Raw genomic sequence first — 22,268 nt, forward strand, 5'->3', positions numbered from 1 at the left:
ACCTATATGGGAAAAGCATCTAAAAAAGAGTGGATATATGTATATGTATAACTGATTCACTTTGCTATACAGCAAAATCTAACACAATATTGTAAATCAACTATAGTACAATAAAAATTTTAACAAAAAGACATGAGGGATACTGAGTAGATGGCGGAAGAGTAAGACGCGGAGATCACCTTCCTCCCCACAGATACACCACAAATACATCTACACATGGAACAACTCCTACAGAACACCTACTGGACGCTGGCAGAAGACGTCAGACCTCCCAAAAGGCAAGAAACCCCCCACGTACCTGGGTAGGGCAAAAGAAAAAAGAATAAACAGAGACAAAAGAATAGGGACAGGACCCGCACCAGTGGGAGGGAGCCGTGAAGGAGGAAAGGTTTCCACACACTAGGAAGCCTCTTCGCGGGTGGAGACTGCAGGTGGCGGAGAGGGGAAGCTTCGGAGCCACAGAGGAGAGCGCAGCAACAGGGGTGCGGAGGGCAAAGCGGGGAGATTCCCGCACAGAGGATTGGTGCTGACCGGCACTCACCAGCACGAGAGGCTTGCCTGCTCACCCACCGCGGCGGGCGGGGGCTGGGAGCTGAGGCTCAGGCTTCGGAGGTCAGATCCCAGGGAGAGGACTGGGGTTGGCGGCGTGAACACAGCGTGAAGGGGGTTAGCGTGCCTCAGCAAGCCGGGATGGAGTCCTGGAAAAAGTCTGGAGCTGCCAAAGAGGCAAGAGACCTTCTCTTGCCTCTGTTTCCTGGTGCGCGAGGAGAAGGGATTAAGAGCGCTGCTTAAAGGAGCTACAGGGATGGGCGTGAGCCGTGGCTGTCAGTGCGGACCACAGAGATGGGCATGAGACGCTAAGGCTGCTGCTGCAGCCACCAAGAAGCCTGTTTGAAAGCACAGGTCATAATCCACACCTTCCCACCAGGGAGCCTGTGCAGCCTGCAACTGCCAGGGTCCCGGGATCCAGGGACAACTTCCCCAAGAGAACGCACGGCACCTCAGGCTGGAGCAACGTCACGCCAGCCTCTGCTGCCACAAGCTCGCCCCGCATCCGTACCCCTCCATCCCCGTGGCCTGAATGAACCAGAGCCCCCGAATCAGCTGCTCCTTTAACCCCATCCTATCTGAGCGAAGAACAGGCACCCTCCGGCGACCTACATGCAGAGGCGGGGCCAAATCCAAAGTTGAGCCCCTGGGAGCTGTGAGAACAAAGAAGAGAAAGGGAAATCTCTCCCAGCAGCCTCAGAAGCAGCGGATTAAAGCTCCACAATCAACTTGATGTACCCTGCATCGGTGGAATACATGAATAGACAACGAATCATCCCAAATTGAGGAGGTGGACTTTGGGAGCAAGATATATTATTTTTTCCCCTTTTCCTCTTTTTGTGAGTGTGTATGTGTATGATTCTGTGTGAGGTTTTGTCTGTATAGCTTTGCTTTCACCATTTGTCCTAGGGTTCTGTCAGTCCGTTTTTTTTTTTTTTTTTTTACTTAAAATTTCTTTTTCTTAATAATTATTTTTTATTTTAATAACTTTATTTTATCTTATTTTATTTTACCCTCTTTCTTTCTTTCTTTCTTTTTCTTTCTTTTCTTTTCTTTCTTTTGTTTCTTTCTATTTTTCTCCCTTTTATTCTGAGCCGTGTGGATGAAAGGCTCTGGTAGCTCCGGCCAGTCATCAGGACTGTGCCTCTGAGGTGGGAGAGCCAATTTCAGGACACTGGTCCACAAGAGACCTCCCAGCTCCACATAATATCAAACGGCGAAAATCTCCCAGAGATCTCCATCTCAATGTCAAGACCCAGCTCCACTCAACGACCAGCAAGCTACAGTGCAGGACACCCTATGCCAAACAAGTAGCAAGACAGAAACACAGCCCCATCCATTAATAGAGAGGCTGCCTGAAATCATAATAAGGCCACAGACACCCCAAAACACGCCACCAGCCATGGACCTGCCCACCAGAAAGACAAGATCCAGCCTCATGCACCAGAACACAGGCACTAGTCCCCTCCACCAGGAAGCCCACACAACCCACTGAACCAACCTTAGACACTGGGGACAGACACCAAAAACAACGGGAACTACGAACCTGCAGCCTGTGAAAAGGAGATCCCAAACACAGTAAGATAAGCAAAATGAGAAGACAGAAAAACACACAGCAGATGAAGGAGCAAGGTAAAAGCACACCAGACCTAACAAATGAAGAGGAAATAGGCAGTCTACCTGAAAAAGAATTCAGAATAATGATAGTAAAGATGATCCAAAAGCTTGGAAATAGAATGGAGAAAATGCAAGAAACAGTTAACAAGGACCTAGAAGAACAAAAGAGGAAACAAGCAATGAAAACAACACAATAAATGAAATTAAAAATACTCTAGAAGGAACAATAGCAGAATAACTGAGGGAGAAGAATGGATAAGTGACCTTGAAGATAAAATAGTGGAAATAACGACTGCAAAGCAGAATAAAGAAAAAAGAATGAAAAGAACTGAGGACAGTCTCAGAGACCTCTGGGACAACATTAAATGCAAAAACATTCGAATTATAGGGGTCCCAAAAGAAGAAGAGAAAAAGAAAGGGACTGAGAAAATATTTGAAGAGATTATAGTTGAAAACTTCCCTAATATGGGAAAGGAAACAGTTAATCAAGTCCAGGAAGCACAGAGAGTCCCATACAGGATAAATCCAAGGAGAAATATGCCAAGACACATATTAATCAAACCATTAACAATTAAATACAAAGAAAACATATTAAAAGCAGCAAGGGAAAAACAACAAATAACACACAAGGGAATCCCCATAAGGTTAACAGTTGATCTTTCAGCAGAAATTCTGCAAGCCAGAAGGGTGTGGCAGGACATATTTAAAGTGATGAAGGAGAAAAACCTACAACCAAGATTACTCTACCCAGCAAGGATTTCATTCAGATTTGATGGAGAAATTAAAAGCTTTACAGACAAGCAAAAGCTGAGAGAGTTCAGCACCACCAAACCAGCTTTACAACAAATACTAAAGGAAATTCTCTAGGCAAGAAACACAAGAGAACGAAAACACCTACAATAACAAACCCAAAACATTTAAGAAAATGGGAATAGGAACATACATATCGATAATTACCTTAAATGTAAATGGATTAAATGCTCCCACAAAAAGACACAGACTGGCTGAATGGATACAAAAACAAGACACGTATATATGCTGTCTACAAGAGACCCACTTCAGACCTAGGGACACATACAGACTGAAAGTGAGGGGATGGAAAAAGATATTCCATGCAAATGGAAATCAAAAGAAAGCTGGAGTACCCATTCTCATATCAGAAAAAATAGACTTTAAAATAAAGACTATTGCAAGAGACATAGAAGGACACTACATAATGATCAAGGGATCGATCCAAGAAGAAGATATAACAATTGTAAATATTTATGCACCCAACATAGGAGCACCTCAATACATAAGGCAAATACTAACAGCCATAAAAAGGGAAATCGACAGTAACACAATCATAGTAGGGGACTTTAACACCCCACTTTCACCAATGGACAGATCATCCAAAATGAAAATAAAGAAGCAAACACAAGCTTTAAGTGACACATTAAACAAGATAGACTTAATTGATATTAATAGGACATTCCACCCAAAAACAACAGAATACACATTTTTCTCAAGTGCTCATGGAACATTCTCCAGGATAGATCATATCTTGGGTCACAAATCAAGCCTTGGTAAATTTAAGAAAATTGAAATCATATCAAGTATCTTTTCTGACCACAATGCTATGAGACTAGATATAAATTACAGGAAAAGATCTGTAAAAAATACAAACACATGGAGGCTAAACAATACACTACTTAATAACGAAGTGATCACTGAAGAAATCAAAGGGGAAATAAAAAAATACCTAGAAACAAATGACAATGGAGACACAACAACGCAAAACCTATGGGATGCAGCAAAAGCAGTTCTAAGAGGGAAGTTTATAACAATACAATCCTACCTTAAGAAACAGGAAACATCTAGAATAAACAACCTAACCTTGCACCTAAAGCAATTAGAGAAAGAAGAACAAAAAAACCCCAAAGATAGCAGAAGGAAAGAAATCATAAAGATCAGATCAGAAATAAAGGAAAAAGAAATGAAGGAAACGAGAGCAAAGATCAGTAAAACTAAAAGCTGGTTCTTTGAGAAGATAAACAAAATTGATAAACCATTAGCCAGACTCATCAAGAAAAAAAAGGGAGAAGACTCAAATGAATAGAGTTAGAAATGACAAAGGAGAAATAACAACTGACACTACAGAAAAACAAAGGATCATGAGAGATTACTACAAGCAATTCTATGCCAATAAAATGGACAACCTGGAAGAAATGGACAAATTCTTAAAAATACGCAACCTGCTGAGACTGATCCAGGAAGAAATAGAAAATATGAACAGACCAATCACAAGCACTGAAATTGAAACTGTGATTAAAAATCTTCCAACAAACAGAAGCCCAGGACTAGATGGCTTCACAGGTGAATTCTACCAAACATTTAGAGAAGAGCTAACACCTATCCTTCTCAAACTCTTCCAAAATATAGCAGAGGGAGGAACACTCCCCAACTCATTCTATAAGGCCACCACCACCCTGATACCAAAACCAGACAAGGATGTCACAAAGAAAGAAAACTACTGGCCAATATCCCTGATGAATATAGATGCAAAAATCCTCAACAAAATACTAGCAAACAGAATCCAACAGCACACTGAAAGGATCATACACCATGATCAAGTGGGGTTTATTCCAGGAATGCAAGGATTCTTCAATATACGCAAATCAATCAACGTGATACACCATATTAACAAACTGAAGGAGAAAAACCATATGATCATCTCAATAGATGCAGAGAAAGCTTTCGATAAAATTCAACACCCATTTATGGTAACAACCCTGAAGAAAGTAGGCATACCTACATTTCCTGAACACAATAAAGGCCACATATGACAAACCCACAAACAACATTGTCCTCAATGGTGAAAAACTGAAACCATTTCCACTAAGATCAGGAACAAGACAAGGTTTCCCACTCTCACCACTATTATTCAACATAGTTTTGGAAGTTTTAGCCACAGCAATCAGAGAAGAAAAAGAAATAAAAGGAATCCAAATTGGAAAAGAAGAAGTAAAGCTGTCACTGTTTGCAGATGACATGATACTATACATAAAGAATCCTAAAGATGCTACCAGACAACTACTAGAGCTAATCAATGAATTTGGTAAAGTAGCAGGATACAGAATTAATGCACAGAAATCTCTTGCATTCCTATACACTAATGATGAGAAATCTGGAAGTGAAATTAAGAACACTCCCATTTACTATTGCAGCAAAAAAAATATATATATATCTAGGAATAAACCTACCCAAGGAGACAAAAGACCTGTATGCAGAAAATTATAAGACACTGTTGAAAGAAATTAAAGATGATACAAATGGATGGAGAGATATACCATGTTCTTGGATTGGAAGAATCAATATTGTGAAAATGACTCTACTACCCAAAGCAATCTACAGATTCAATGCAATCCCTATCAAACTACCACTGGCGTTTTTCACAGAACTAGAACAAAAAATTTCACAATTTGTATGGAAACACAAATGTTGTAGTTTATCTTATGACAAGGCCGAAAGTAAGCTCATCACACGAGATGAATTGTGCGGAAGCACAGCAGTAGAGGGCTGCCGCTCGCTCAGGCAAAACAGCGCCGTCTGTCCTGCTGTGGCAGCTTTTATTAAAGCATTATCTAGGTTGACACTTTAAGACTTGTTTTCTTAACATTACAGAAATGCCAAAGCAGCAACCTATGTTTTTATGAATTATACAAGCAATAACTGGCGTTCTTGATAACATGCCGTGCTTCGTCCTTGAGCGCAAAAGCAGCACAAAGTTCCCACCATTATTTTGATTACACTGAAGTAGCACAAGGACATTTCCTTGTGTTCCCACCACTCTGATTATACTGAGGACATCTCATGGATCAGTGCCCAAAGCACTCAATGCTTCTTCGCAGGCCCCCAGTTTGCCGGGGGTGGGGGGGTGCTCAAAGCATTCAGGACTGTTCACAGCTCTGGCTTATTCACATGCCCCCGGTTTGCCGGGGGGGCCCAAAGCAATCAGGACTGTTTGCAGTTCTGGCTTATTCGCCAGTCCCCAGTTTGCTGGGGGGGGGGGTGCTCATGGGTCACGTCTCCTTTCCATGTCCTCAGTTATTCCACTACACACAAAAGATCCCGAACAGCCAAAGCAATCTTGAGAAAGAAAAAGGAGCTGGAGAAATCAGGCTCCCTGACTTCAGAGTATACTACAAAGCTACAGTAATCAAGAGAGTATGGTACTGGCACAAAAACAGAAATATAGATCAGTGGAACAGGATAGAAAGCCCAGAGATTAATCCACATATGGTCACCTTATCTTTGATAAAGGAGGCAAGAATATACAATGGAGAAAAGACAGCCTCTTCAATAAGAGATGCTGGTAAAACTGGACAGGTACATGTAAAAGTATGAAATTAGAGCACTCCCTAATGCCATACACAAAAATAAACTCAAAATGGATTAAAGACCTAAATGTAAGGCCAGACACTATCAAACTCTTAGAGGAAAACAAAGGCAGAACACTCTATGACCTAAGTCACAGCAAGATCCTTGTTGACCCACCTCCTAGAGAAATGGAAATAAAAACAAAAATAAACAAATGGGACCTAATGAAACTTCAAAGCTTTTGCACAGCAAAGGAACCATAAAGAAGACCAAAAGACAACCCTCAGAATGGGAGAAAATATTTGCAAATGAAGCAACTGACAAAGGATTAATCTCCGAAATTTACAAGCAGCTCATGGAGCTCAATAACAAAAAAACAAACAACCCAATCCAAAAATGGGCAGAAGACCTAAATAGACATTTCTCCAAAGAAGATATACAGATTGCCAACAAAAACATGAAAGAATACTCAACATCATTAATCATTAGAGAAATGCAGATCAAAACTACAATGAGATATCTTCTCACACTGGTCAGAATGGCCATCATCAGAAAATCTAGAAACAATAAATGCTGGAGAGCATGTGGAGAAAAGGGAACACTCTTGCACTGTTGGTGGGAATGTAAATTGATACAACCACTATGGAGAACAGTATGGAGGTTCCTTAAAAAACTACAAATAGAACTACCATACGACCCAGCAATCCCACTACTGGGCATATACCCTGAGAAAACCATAATTCAAAAAGAGTCATGTACCAAAATGTTCATTGCAGCTCTATTTACAATAGCCAGGACATGGAAGCAACCTAAGTGTCCATCTACAGATGAATGGATAAAGAAGATGTGGCATATATATACAATGGAATATTACTCAGCCACAAAAAGAAATGAAATTGAGTTATTTGTAGTGAGGTGGATGGACCTAGAGTCTGTCACACAGAGTGAAGTAAGTCAGAAAGAGAAAGACAAATACCGTGTGCTAACACATATATATGGAATCTAAGGGAAAAAAAAAAAGTCATGAAGAACCTAGGGGCACGATGGGAATAAAGACACAGACCTACTAGAGAATGGACTCGAGGATATTGGGAGGGGGAAAGGTAAGCTGTGACAAAGTGAGAGAGTGGCATGGACATATATACACTACCAAACGTAAAATAGATAGCTAGTGGGAAGCAGCCGCATAGCACAGGGGATCAGCTCGGTGGTTTGTGACCACCTAGAGGGGTGGGATAGGGAGGGTGGGAGGGAGCGAGACGCAAGAGGGAAGAGATATGGGAACATATGTATATGTATAACTGATGCACTTTGTTTTAAAGCAGAAACTAACATACCATTGTAAAGCAATTATACTCCAATAAAGATGTTAAAAAAAAAAAAAGACATGAGGATGCAAACTACAGGATCACACAAGTAACTGGATTTGAGATGTAAGTGAAAAGGAGATGATGTTGAAATGATAGAATTTTTTTGGTAGCCATCAGAGAAGGTGATAAAGATTTCAAAATGTAACAGTGAAAAAAGTAGGAAGAGCTTATGCAGGGTTAAGAAAATGTATTCATGTTTGAACATATTCAAATGAGGCACGTCTGGATATTGAGATCATTGAGGGAGAGAGAAGAAGCCAAGAGTGAAGACAGAATCTTGGAAAATATATATACACTTAGGGAGGAAGAAGACAGTTTTGAGAAGTGTTCAGTGAGGCAGAAAAACCAGTAACAAGTTGTCATGGAAATCAAGAGAGCTGAGAGCTTCATGAAGGAGGAGGTAGTTAACTGTCAATGCAGCCATGTTTGAAATATATGGCAAAAATATACAGTTTGGATTATCTGATAACTCACGGGTTTGAATTATCTATACTTCCTCATCCCCAACTCAGCTGACTTATTCAATAGCGAGTCCAGATGATTTCTCTGAAGATTTCTATGATCCTAGAATTGCTCAGTTATTTACAGGTTGAGAAGGATAAGAACAGAAAGAGTCGACTTTTTGCTATTATGGAAAAAAATCCTTTTAGTGTACAATGATAAAATAATAATAATAATTACAGCTAATATTTATTGAGCTCTTATATGCCAGGCTCTATTCTATGTGTTATCCCATTTAACATTCACAACAATTTCTGCGTTAAAAAAAAAATTCTTGATCATACATGCTCCTTTAGCTACTTTTCCTTTCTCCTTCTTTCCTTTGGAGCAAAATTTCTTTTACAGATTGGCTAAGAGCTACTCTCTCTCTTCCTCCTTTTTCATTCTCTCTTAAACCCACTCCAGTAGGGCTTTAATCCCCACCATTTTACCAAAACTTCTCTTGTTAGTCAACAGTCATCTTCTTGTTACCAAGTTCAGTGGTCACTTTCCATTACTCATCTACTGATAGCATCTGGAACATTTTCTTCCCCAATCCTCTGGAGATCTCTTAGTGAGCCTCCTCTTCATTAGCCATTTCTGATCTTCTCTAACTTCAGTTGTTGAAATGCCTTAGAGCTCAGTTCTTAGACCCGTTAACTATCAACACTGACTACTCAGAGGATGTTATTCAGTGTCATGAGCTCAGATAATAGCTATACCCTGATGAATTCCAAATTTATGTCTCTTTCACTTACCAAACTTCAGACTCTTGTAGGCAACTATGTACCAATGGGTATCTTTAAGATATCATGCCCTTAACCTCCCTTCACAACCAAAAATGCTCCACCTCTAATCTTCACCTTCTCAACAGATGGTAATTTCTTCCCTAAAGATGCTGAGGCAAAATACCTTCTCTTTCTTTCCTACTCCTAACAGTCAATATATTAGTAATTTCTTTTAGGTCTACATGCTAATTATATCTGGACTCTGATAATTTCTCACCATGTCCACCAGGTTACTGAATTAGTTGGAGCTACAATTATTTCATTTCTTAGTCGCCCTTCTGTTTCCACTCTTTCTCTCCTACAGCCTTTTTCAACACATCAGGCACTACTACTTTATAAAACATAAACAAGTTTATGTTGTTGCTTTGGACAAAATCCTCCAGTGGCTTCTCATCTAACGCAAGGTAATAAAGTCCCTACCTTCACTCAAGGTCCTGGATGATTTGCTACCTTTGCACCTGTTGCCTCTTACCTCTTGAACTTCATCTTCTGCCACTTTCCCTGTTCCCCTTTGCTGAATTCTCATTGGATTCTCTGCTACTATTTGTACACACTACACATGTTCTTGGTTCAGGTCTTTCCAATTCCTATTCTTTTGCCTAGAGTGATTTTTTTTCCCCAGAATATCTACATGGCTTGCTCTCTGACTTCCTTTAGACACCATCTTCTTAGTGAGGTTTTCCCTGACCACTTTTTATGACATATTGAGAGCCTCACCTTCCTCCAGTTCATATAACCCCTTGACAAATTATATCTTTGCTTATTTATTATCTCCTCCTTCATGTGAGTTTCATGAAGTCAGAAATTATGTTTTGTAACCGCTACATCACTAAGGCCTACAGCAGTCCACGGTAACTATGAGGTAGGGCTAATATCATCCTCATTTACTGATTAGGTTCAGAGATGTTAAGGGCCTCACTAAATTTGTAAGTGGTGGAGCTGGAACTCAAGTCCAGAAAGTTTGAGTTCACTGCCCATACTTACTTTAAGTATATTAAATATTAACAGACACTTCCAACCTTCTACCCAGCTTTCCGAATCTGCCCACTGAAGTTTTAGTAATTTCTATTACCCTTCCCTTCACCCCATGACATTCACTTTAGCCAGATTTTATTTATGCAAATGCATTCATGGCAGCAAGAGGCACAATGAAATGGTCTCCTGTCTCCAGAAGCTACTCCAGGTGTCTCTGAGCTGTATTCCACTGGCTATAGGGAAGGCTTTGCTACCAACACTAATGATTAAGAGTTGGAAATTTTCCAATAGGCCACAGGGCAGATAACTTTATCAGTTTGGTTCATAAAAATGAGGAGTAATTAGATAATTGGAAACAACTATGATGTATAATAGCATTTGAGACCTCAAGAGAAATAAATAGAATAATGTGTATAAAAACTGAGAAAAGTGATAAAAACCATCTTGGCATGCTAGTTATGATGATTCCAGGAGGAATAAAAAGAACTAGAAATAGATACAATTATCTTTTAGTTTTAACCATAAATTTGTTTAATCAGATTTTTTTTAACCAAAATCATCTTAAGAGGCAGGCATTCATCAGATACTTTCCCACTTAATATTTTTTTGTGTGTGTATCAGCTTTCTTGAGAAAATGCCAATATAATGTACTTAATAAAAACGTAAATGTCATCTTTTCACATATGTACACAGATATCAAAAGTAAGCATACCCAAGTCACTATATAGCCAAGAATCAATATTATTCCAGAGGAAAGAAAATCACTTAAATTTATGTCCCTGTTTCACAATTAAAACTAAGCTGTATTTGAATTGCACACTTAGAAAATTCTGAGTTACCTTTTCTGTGGCAATAGAGTGAACTAAAACTCCATTCCACTGGATTTTATATAAATTCCATTAGTTAATAACAAGATTAGCACAATATTAACGGATATGAACAAAAAAATGTATACCTCTCACTGCCACCTTTCCCTTCTGTCTCACACTTTAACAAGTATTTTCAAAGTGCCCACGATTAAAAAACAAAAAAAAAATCTATCACTGTCATTCTAATGTACGTATTCAGCTATAAATAGTCTTTGAAAAATTGCTTGGCTATACAAAAGGAAATAGAAAGGAAAATACTTTTTCTAATACGTTTATTGTATTCTTTGCATACAGCAATTTCTATGCCTTAGAATATAAAATAATGGAAAAAAATCAGTCAGAAAGTGAATTCAGCTTACAGAATAGAGGGAAAACACTTCAAATAGATTTATCAGAAATGCAATCAAAAGGTACTATTGCCAGTAAAATTGAGATGAAATTATCCTTAAAAATTATTTATATTTTCACTAGTTAACATATTTTAAATTTATTAATTTGTAAATCCAGAGCTATCACTGAAAAAAATCCCAACTATTTATTTACAAAGGAATTCCTGAGGATGAGGAGAATGTCCAGGTCTTCTTTTTCTATGTACGTGCATATGTAAAGAGGCAGAGATAATCTTCTCTAAGAACAAGAAAGGTTAGTCTTGAATATTACTGAACCATTTACTGTGTTCTGAGGCTGCAATATCATTTAAAGAATTATTCCCATTTGGAACAATGTAATTGCTCAGTTGGGGTACTGTGGTCAGCCAGGGGATATAAAATGTCTGAATACTTGTACTTTTTAAAATATTTCTATCTTGTTCATTGAAATCTGCATCCTTTAGAAAATACATACTACCTGCTGCTTAAGAAGCATAAATAGCCTTGTCATGCTATTCTATGACAAATAGATAAGCAAAAAAAAAAAAAAAAAAAAAGACAAAGTAGACCAATTATGAAAAGCAGATTAAATAAATACATAACATAAAGGAAATTCAAACCATCCATGGAAAGTAAAATGTGAATATTCTTTTTACCATAGTTTTTAAGAGGAAGAGAGAAGACTTTTTCATATTCAGACACAAATACTAGGCAAATCTAAAATATTCCACAAGAGGAAAACTCTTTTACTATTTGCAACATCATGATTAGAAAAATAGAACAGATTTTTACAAAACTATTAAGTGTTTTTTGGCTAAGCAGTACAAATATAATTTACTTCTAAGCAAGTGCAAATCCTAACAGTATTACTGAATAACATAAATTTCTTTTCAATTAATATGCTATAACTATTTTTAAGGCTGTGTTAAAGAACAGCAAGCTGAGTTGAAACTATATTTCTAATGGCCTTAAATCATTTTGGGGGAACAATGTGGATATTAATCAGCTAAACAATATCCTTCTTGTGCCTTATTAAAAACTCTTGGCCCTTACAAAGTAATTTAATAATAACTCAGTTTGTACACATTATGAAGTTTTCATAGTATTGCTTTCATTTGATCTATGAGCCACTGTGAGTTGCTTCAAGTAAGAAAGCACAGCAAGACACATTCTGGGTAAGTCACAGAAACAGAAGCACAAATCTGCCTTTGTTACTTAGGGGCAGTACCCTGGAAAGATTTTCCCAAGGCAAGCTACAGCTGGAAGCATTATTACCGAAGTGAATCTATGAGCACATCAATTGTCATCAGTTGTACATAGGAGGGACAGGAACCCTCAGCAGTCAAAGAAGGAATGGGTTGGCAAGGCCATGGGCTTTAATGTCAGAACATTCTGAATGTTAAGTATGGGTTCACTTCTCACAAGCTAGGTGATCTTCTAGCCCCCAGCCCTCAGTTTTCTTCTCTGTAAAATGAGCTTAAAATTATACTCAAGTTTCAGAATTGTTGAATGGATTATATGAGATAATATGTGTTGCCTGGCATAAAGAAAACACTGGTTGCGTACTTGTGGAGGTGGGTATTATCATATCATCATTTTAAGCATCATCATATCAACAGAGAATGAAAAAAGAGGCCAAGAAGCAGAGAATTTGTGAGGAATGAGATGTAGCAGTGACAAATAGGGCAGTTTAGGAAACTAAGTTGGTGAGCTCTGGGCATGAAGCAGATGCTTCTATCATGCAGACCTCAGAATGCATTGGCAGGGCAGGATGGTTCCTTAAAGGTACTGCTGCAGGCTAAAAATGAATCAGTAGGAACACACATAGCCTACTGTCATCCAGACTACCTAGCTAAATGTGGTCATTAAATACAAAGCCTTTTGGCTCATGTGCTCACTATTCTGTGTCAGAAAAGCTTGTGTGATTTAGATACTAGCCAAAAATATGGCATCATCCAAACACTGCATTAAATTGGAAGGCATGGGAAAGAATGATGGAGAGAGAGCAGCAGTTTGTCTTGCTTCTAGCTCTGTAGCAATCTAGGCTACATTCTTCCTTTGCAGTTGTACTAAAACAGCTTCTCCAAGAAGTAGGGACTAAGAAGACCCCTCATTAATATGCTCAGAAATGTAGCAAGTGTGAACTAAAGCCATATGGGTTCACATAAAACTTTCCTAAAATGTAGGACGTCAGGAGTGAGATAGGCAGCAGCAGGTTAACTAAATTGTGCTCACTCGAGAGGCTGTAAGGGGACAATACTAGTAGGGTGGTCGAGAAAATTGTCGTAAAGGACCTCGCTATATAACTCCTGGCAATATGGCATGGCTATTACATGCTAGTGGCCAAGCAGCAGGGAGCAGAGTGGTCATTTTAGAAAGTAAATTAGAGCACGTCATCTTCTGCTCAAAAGCTTTCAAGGGTTTCCCCTTTCACTTACAGATAAAAGGTTACTCCTTACAATGGCCTGAATGGTCTTTTTTTTAAAGAATCTTTTTTTTTTAAATTTTTTATAATGATCATCATGCTTTACAAAGTGAGACTAATTAGAAAACTTTAAAATATGATTCAACTTGCTCATGGTTATTCAAGGAACACAGTGAATATGCTGTGTCAAGTACGCTTACTAATGGATTGCAGGAGTTTTATTTTTTTGGTTATTTAATTTAAAAAATTTTATTGGAGTATAGCTGATTTACAATGTCGTGTTAGTTTCAGGTGTACAGCATAGTGATTCAGTTATACATATATTCATTCTTTCTCAGATTCTTTTCCCATATAGGTTATTGCAGAATATTGATTAGACTAATCTGGTTTACCTTTTTGACCTCGTCTCTTACAGATTTTTTCATGGCTGGTTCCTTTTCAATCTTTGGTCTCATCTCAAATTCCAACTTTTTGAGAAATTCTCAACCTGCCACCCACTCTTAATCACTTTGATTGGCCAGCAGTAAACGTGCCATACTGGTTGTTAAATATTTTGAATATCACACTTACTATATTATATATTATATACATCAAAAAAGTACTTCTGTGAGTACTCAGGTAACAGAGTTGTTGAATAGATGGCATGAGACAATATATGCTAAGCAACTATATTGAGCTGCATGAGCTGTTTGTATATTTAGGAGATTAATCCTTTGTCCATTGTTTCATTTGCAAATATTTTTCTCCCATTCTGAGGGTTGTCTTTCCATGTTGTTTAAGGTTTCCTTTGCTGTGCGAAAGCTTTTAAGTTTCACTAGGTCCCATTTGTTTAATTTTGTTTTTATTTTCATTACTCTAGGAAGTGGGTCATAAAAGATCTTGCTGTGGTTTATGTCAAAGAGTGTTTGTCCTATGTTTTCCTCTAAGAGTATTATAGTGTCCATTCTTATATTTAGATCTTTAATTCATTTTGAGTTTATTTTTGTGTATGGTGTTAGGTAGTGTTCTAATTTCATTCTTTTACACGTAGTTGTCCAGCTTCCCCACCACCACTTATTGAAGGGACTGTCTTTTCTCCACTGTATGTTCTTGCCTCCTTTGTCATACACTAGGTGACCATATGTGCGTGGGTTTATCTTTGGGCTTTCTATCCTGTTCCATTGATCTGTATTTCTGTTTTTGTGCCAGTACCATACTGTCTTGATTACTGTAGCTTTGTAGTATAGTTTGAAGTTGGGGAGCCTGATTCCTCCAGCTCCATTTTTCTTTCTCAAGATTGCTTTGGCTATTCGGGGTCTTTTGTGTTTCCATACAAATTGTAAAAATTTTTGTTGTATTTCTGTGAAGAATGCCATTGGTAGTTTGATAGGGATTGCATTGAATCTGTAGATTGCTTTGGGTAGTAGAGTCATTTTCACAATGTTGATTCTTCCAATCCAAGAACATGGTATATATCTCTCTCTGTTTATGTCATCTTTGATTCTTTTCATCAGTATTTTATAGTTTTCGAGTACAGGTGTTTTGGCTCCTTAGGTAGGTTTATTCCTAGGTATTTTATTATTTTTGTTGAGAAGGTAATGGGATTGTTTCCTTAAATTCTCTTTCTGATTTTTTGTTGTTAGTGTACAGAAATGCCAGAGATTTCTGTGCATTAATTTTGTATTCTGCAAGCTTACCAGATTCACTGATTAGTTCTAGTAGTTTTCTAGAGGCATCTTTAGGATTTTCTATGCATAGTGTCATATCATCTGCAGTGACAGTTTTGCTTCTTCTTTTCCAGTTTGGATCCTTTTATTTCTTTTTCTTCTCTGATTGCCATGGCTAGGACTTCCAAAACTATGTTGAATAATAGTGGTGAGAGTGGACATCCTTTTCTTTTTCCTGATTTTAGTAGAAATGCTTTCAGTTTTTCACCATTGAGTATGATGTTTGCTGTGGGTTTGTTATATATGGCCTCTATTATGTTGAGGTATGTTCCCTCTATGCCCATTTTCTGGAGAGATTTTATCATAAATGGGTGTTGAATTTTGTCAAAAGCTTTTTCTGCATCTATTGAGATGCTCATATCGTTTTTATTCCTTAATTCATTAATATGGTATATCACATTGATTGATTTGCTTCATTGAAGAATCCTTGCATTCCTGGGATAAACCCCACTTGATAATGGTGTTTGATCCTTTTAATTTGCTGTTGGATTCTGTTTGATAGTATTTTGTTCAGGACTTTTGTATCTATGTTCATCAGTGATATTAGTCTGTAATTTTCTTTTTTGGTGTGATATCTTTGTCTGGTTTTGGTGTTAGGATGATGGTGGTTTCGTAGAACGAATTTGGGAATGTTCCTCCTCCCGCTGCAATTTTTTGGAAGAGTTTGAGAAGGATAGGTGTTAGCTCTTCTCTAAATGTTTGATAGAACTCGCCTGTGAAGCCATATTGTCCTGGAGTTTTGTTTGTTGGAAGATTTTAAATCACAGTTTCAATTTCATTACTAGTGATAGGTCTGTTTATATTTTCTAACTCTTCCTGGTTCAGTCTTGGAAAATTGTACCTTTCCAGAATCTGTCTATTTCTTCCAGGTTGTCCATTTTTTTGGCATATAGTTGTTTGTAGTAGTCTCTTATAATCCTCTGTATTTCTGTGGTGTCAGTTGTGATTTCTCCTCCTTCATTTCTAATTTTATTGATTTGTATCCTCTCCCTTTTTTTCTTGATGAGTATGGCTAAAGGCTTATCAATTTTTTTTATCTTCTCAAAGAACCCACTTTTAGTTTTATTGATCGTTGCTATTATTTTCTTCATTTATATTTCATTTCTTCCTGTTCTGATCTTTATGATTTCTTTCCTTCAGTTGACTTTGGGTTTTCTTTGCTCTTCTTTCTCTAGTTGCTTTAGGTGTAAGGTTAGATTGTTTATTTGAGATTTTTCTTGTTTCTTGAGGTGAGATTGAATTGCTATAAACTTCCCTCTTAGAACTGCTTTTGCTGTGTCTCATAGGTTTGGGCCATTGTGTTTTCATTGTCATTTGTTTCTATGTATTTTTTAAAATTTCTTCTTTGATTTCTTCAGTGATCTCTTGGTTATTTAGTAGTGTACTGTTTAACCTCCATGTATTTGTGTTTTTTAAGGGTTTTTTCATGTAATTGATTTCCAGTTCTTCTCTAAATGCTTGATAGAATGCAATCCATTCATTCTAGGGAAATTTAGATATTTTGCAATCATTTAGAGTTTAAAGTCAAATATAGAATGATTTCTCCTTACTTTCCTTATCCCTGAAGTTGATTCTAAGATTAAGAGCTTATGAAAAAATCTGTAATATTGGTGGGGAGAGAACTCCACTTCTTGGTCTTGATCTGCCCTGTGCTGGTATCCAAGGAAACACACAATTGTTTGGCTTCCACATCCACTGGCATTTGTTTCAATGGCCTCTTGCCACTCAGTACAAGCTACTATTTGAGAATGTGTGTCTCCATTGAATTAAAGATTAATTTTATGTGATTCTTCTGCCTTTAGCTAAGGCTTGATTGTTTTTCTGAACCTTCCTGAGACTGAAGGAGACTGGGTCCCCATCAGATATTCTCTGCCACTGAAATCCCAGGCAGCCACCCTGATTCAATTGGCACCTACATCATTGTGACCCAGGGCATACCTGCAGACCTGTCAGAGCTCATCCAGAAAGTGGGCCTCAAATATATTCAACTTTTGTTTTCTCAAATTTAAAGGGGCATGTCTTACCTCAGTTTCAGTGCTTCCATATCAACTGCTAAGCATTCAAGCTTCAGCTTTCTTTCCTTCCAATTCTCTTTTTCTTTCCCCAGCTCAGAGACATAGGATTGAAGTGAGTGGTGGGGAGAGTGCCAGAGAAAAATTGGGGTGCATTTTGTTTTGTTTTGTTTTCCAACTTTCACCTAGATTGGAAGATTTTAAAGCCTAAAAGGCAATCATTGACCATTTGCTCTTCGCATCTTCTAACAATAATCTCCACCTGGAGCAAGAGTGGTCTCACTTCTCATCCCCACATACAGGAAAGTCTTGGGTTAATATTATGCACAGGTTCAAGGGGGATTGAACTGAGAAATTTAAATATTTTATAGCATCTTTTTGCACATGTAAATTAGATAGCACAGAACTACTAAGAACTACTTGGTAATTTATAATAGCTAAAATCATATTTTTGGCTAAAATTACTGAGTGTTTTTATGCTTGAGGCTCTAGGCAAAAATGATGATATGTGTGATCTCATTTAAAACTTACAACATCCCCATGAGATAGAAATTATTATCCCAATTTTACTGATGAGGAAACAGTTTAGGGAAATCAAATAATTTGCTCAAGAATATACTGTCAGCAAGTGGTAGAGCTAAGTCTCAACTCCAAGTCTGTCTTACAGTCTAGCCTCTGTTCTTAACCCTGTAACCATCCCATTACTACCCTTCCTGTTTCCTCTCTCATTCTAGGGCTGACTTAGCATGCCCCAGCTTTTCATATGAGGGGGTGTGAGAGCAGAATGTGGAAGCAGGAATGAACATGATATGACTGTGTGACAATGATGCTAGCCACATGCAAGAACAGAATTTTCATAAAAACATATTAACAAAAATTTAAAATAAAATAAAAGATATGTGCAAATGCAAAGCCTTATTCTTGTGTTATTAGAAATATAAATGCTCTGAAATTTTATTTAAGTTTCTTTAGCATCCATACTGCTTCTGGATTTTCCACATGAGATGCTTTCTCAGCCTAGGTCAAGCTTGCCAATGACTTTGTTGCTTTTAGCTTCCTTTTTACATTAAATGTCAATTCTTAGACCAGAAGTCCATATTTTTATCAACATACATTTTATTGGAACATTAGTTCATCTATCCTATATCTTAGAATTAGTCAACTTGAGCCTTAAAGATATCATTCCTTTTCCTGGCTACCTGTAAGTGTAGAAGAGCTAATTTTATCTCAACAGCTCTAATTTATTTTGTCTTATTTTAGTTTTGTTTCTGCCTCAGTATTATTTGGCAAATAATCAGGAAGAGTCTGAGGTGAATAATAAAAGAGCTGAGGTATCTTGGCATAACTGTGTGGGGAAGCTTCCCACACTACAGTGTGTCTGGCTCTAGACACCATTTTATGTCTGGATTAAAGAACATTAAAAATGACTCTCTGAAGTTCTTTGGGGGAAAATCTAATGATATATTCCAGGAAAATAAACAAAATGAAATATTTATTGAAATTTCCAATATTTGTAGGATGTTATTCATGCTATGTTAACATCATGTTAAATCTGTTGATCACTAAAAAAAAAAAAAAAGAGCCAAGTACAGTATATTAAATTTATTAAAGCCAATTATATTTTGTGGATGTTCAATGATTATTAGGACTGGAGTTAAAATTTTCCATGATTAGATAAGCTGATGTTACACAAGGAATGACTCCATGATCAGTTATATCCAAGTGGAGTTTTATACATTCTGGGTATTTTCCTCCTCTAATCAAGAGGGCCACATTGTTTATCAGGTCCCAAAGTCTCCAGGAGATTGGCAGTTGGTATATCCAAACAATTTCTACAAGTTGGTGATAGTTCACCCTAATCTACCTGGTGCTATTGGATCAGAACCCATATCATGTCCAGGAGATGCCCCGCCCCTTTCCATGGCATGATGAGGAAACTAGGGGCTTTACGAATCTCTGTCTTTCTGACTCTGCTCAGGTGGCTTTTCCCTTTCTCTAAACAAGCTACTTAATACTCTATAAATGTGAAACTGTAGGATTCATCTTGCCCCCTTGCAGGACTGGTGGCAGTCCTAAAAAGTTCAGTTTGGCTTGGCAGCAGGGTTAATGGTTTGAAGCCCTATATCTTGTAAGTGAAGTGTTACTTTTAACAAAGATTTTCTTGGACAGTGGTGGAGTGATGATACAGAAAAATCATCAGATTTAGAGTCATCCATTCCACAGCCATTTAATAGATGCTGCCTATGTGCTGGTCACAGAATCAGATCTTGAGTCTCTTCTTCCAGAAAGAGTTGCAGTATAGTTGGCATGGTTTTGATTCCAGCTTCTATGAACTCTGGCAGCTTTAGAAATATTCCTTAATACTTTTGATCTGTAGTTCCTTCATCCATAAAATGGAAATAATATTACCTTTGCCACATGTATTTGTTTTTCAATTGAGTGAAATACTGCATGTAAATTCCTGGTACAGTGTGCAGGTAAGCAGTCAATGAGTGTGGGATTATAGATATCTGGAAACAACCTTGGGTTTAAATTCTAGATTTTCCTTTTATGGTCTATGCAACCTGTACCATGTTACATAGAAAGCAATTTGTTTCTTTATTAGTTACCTTTTTTTTTTTTTTTTTAATTCAAAGGATGTGTGTAACCAACAGAGTTTTCTGTGCAAGGACTGAGGGAAGCAATTTAGAGGCATAACTCTTTTAGCATTTATGAGTCATGTACAATTGTTCTCTGTCCTTTACAGATGAGAAAACGTAACCTTAATCAGAGAAGTAACACTTCAGAAGAACTTCTTACCATTACACTAGACTATTGTAACTACTGAGTGAGCTAGTGTATCACATATCCCCAGCACAGCACTTGGAGTACAGCAGGAGCTCGAAACATATTCCCATATCCCTAACTTCTATCTAGTGACAGATTCTCAGAATGTTTTCATTCACAAGAGTTTGGTCTGTGCCCAGAGAAGCAATAAATACACATGAGGTTTGCATTGGATTTGCCTTAAATAATGAAATCTGTGACAAAAACCACTTTTTTACTTTGGTGTGATATTTAAATATGTGCATTTCTTTTCATGGATCAATCTTCTGAAAGCTAAGCTAATGCTACATTCCTAGGAGCTTAAATATGTGCATCCTTTGAGTCAGATAAAAAATAAAACGGCAAAATTTATTACAAAATGTATTTCAACTACATTTTCCACTGGGAAAAAGTTATAGGTAATTGCCCAATTCTAGTTTCTCCAGGTAGTAGGTCTGTAAGCAAGAGTTTTTTAGAACAACCAGAAACAAAAATCATATTTCAGTGTCATTTCAAGTAAAGGTCCCCTCTTCCCAACACAGTAAAAAAAGGACTATATCTTAAAGTAGAAATTTTAGATGCCACTGGAGACTTTTGAAATAGTGGAGACCATATGAAGAGTGCTTTACCATAGAGTTTTTAAACACAGGTCTTCAATGGTGACCACAGCATATATAAGTGGAGAGATAGAGAATTAATTCATCGTACAGTGAAGCAGAAAACTCACATCTGTTCTTTCTACAACCCAGTACACCCCATTTATTATTGTTGTTCTCTGCACTGTCAGGTCCAAGCAATTAACTTGTGCAGACTGGCTTCTGTCAGGGGAGATAGACAGTGTGTTTATCAGGGGAATATACTAGTTGTGGCTCTTTTAACATCAGAGAAAAAGAAATACAATATCCCCTATGCTTTATGTAGACTAAGACACTATAAACTTACAGTCATGGAGTACTTTTAGCACCAAAATTATACTCAAAATTTTAATAGATAACATTTCAGAGTGTTTCTTTTTTTTTTATTCCTTTAATCAGCTAAGAATAGATCATTTGGAATGGAGTCCAATACAGTTATTTTAGTTTCTTGGTGAAGGATTCATTTCTAAATATATTGGTTACCCACATCACTGATAATCTGGAAATGGGAAAAGAAAAAGATTCTGTCATTGCCATTAAACATAGCAACTAATGCAGATGTATATTCATATGTGTGTTGCTCATCTGAAGTGCTATTCCATGAGTGCTGATGACCTTATAAATAAAAGATGGGGTGCTTTGGTGTGAATCCCAGGTATTATGATCAGAAAATAGAATTTGTGACCCTATATTTTTCATAAATTTTCTGTTTTTATTTCAACTTCATTTTCTAGCTCTTCAACAGATAAAAAGTAGGTATTTCTTCCTACTCATATTGATTATGATTGGGATAAAATGAATGAAAGAATTAAGAAGCAAATGCACAGAAATGATCACTTCTTATTTTTCTTTTGGAAACACTTTTGTTCCTAGGTTTCCAGAAGACCACACACTTTTGTTTGGATCCTACCCCAGTAGTCACTCTTTCATCTCTGTGACAGAGTACACCAGGGTACCAAAAATAGATTAATCCAAAGCGCCAACCTCAGATCTTGTTTCTACTCGTTCTCATGGCTTTAAATACTATCTATATGTTGGTGACTACCAAATTTGTTTCAAGGGCTTTAACATCTATTTCTGAATACCAGAATTCTACAAATTTCCTGATCAACATCTCATTTAGGTGTAAATAAGCATATCACTTTTGATTTATTCAAAATTGAGCCTTTGATTCTTTCCCCGTTTCAGTCATTGGCCCAGCCATTCATCCATTGGTGACCTGGTAACCCTGGAGACATAGGACTCTTCTTTCCTTCAAACATTTGATCCATTAGCAAAAGCTCTTCAAAAGAGATAAAAAATCCTGCTAC

The sequence above is a fragment of the Grampus griseus genome (genome assembly GCF_964374135.1).
Source record: "Grampus griseus genome assembly, chromosome: 11".
Classification (NCBI taxonomy): Eukaryota; Metazoa; Chordata; class Mammalia; order Artiodactyla; family Delphinidae; genus Grampus; species Grampus griseus.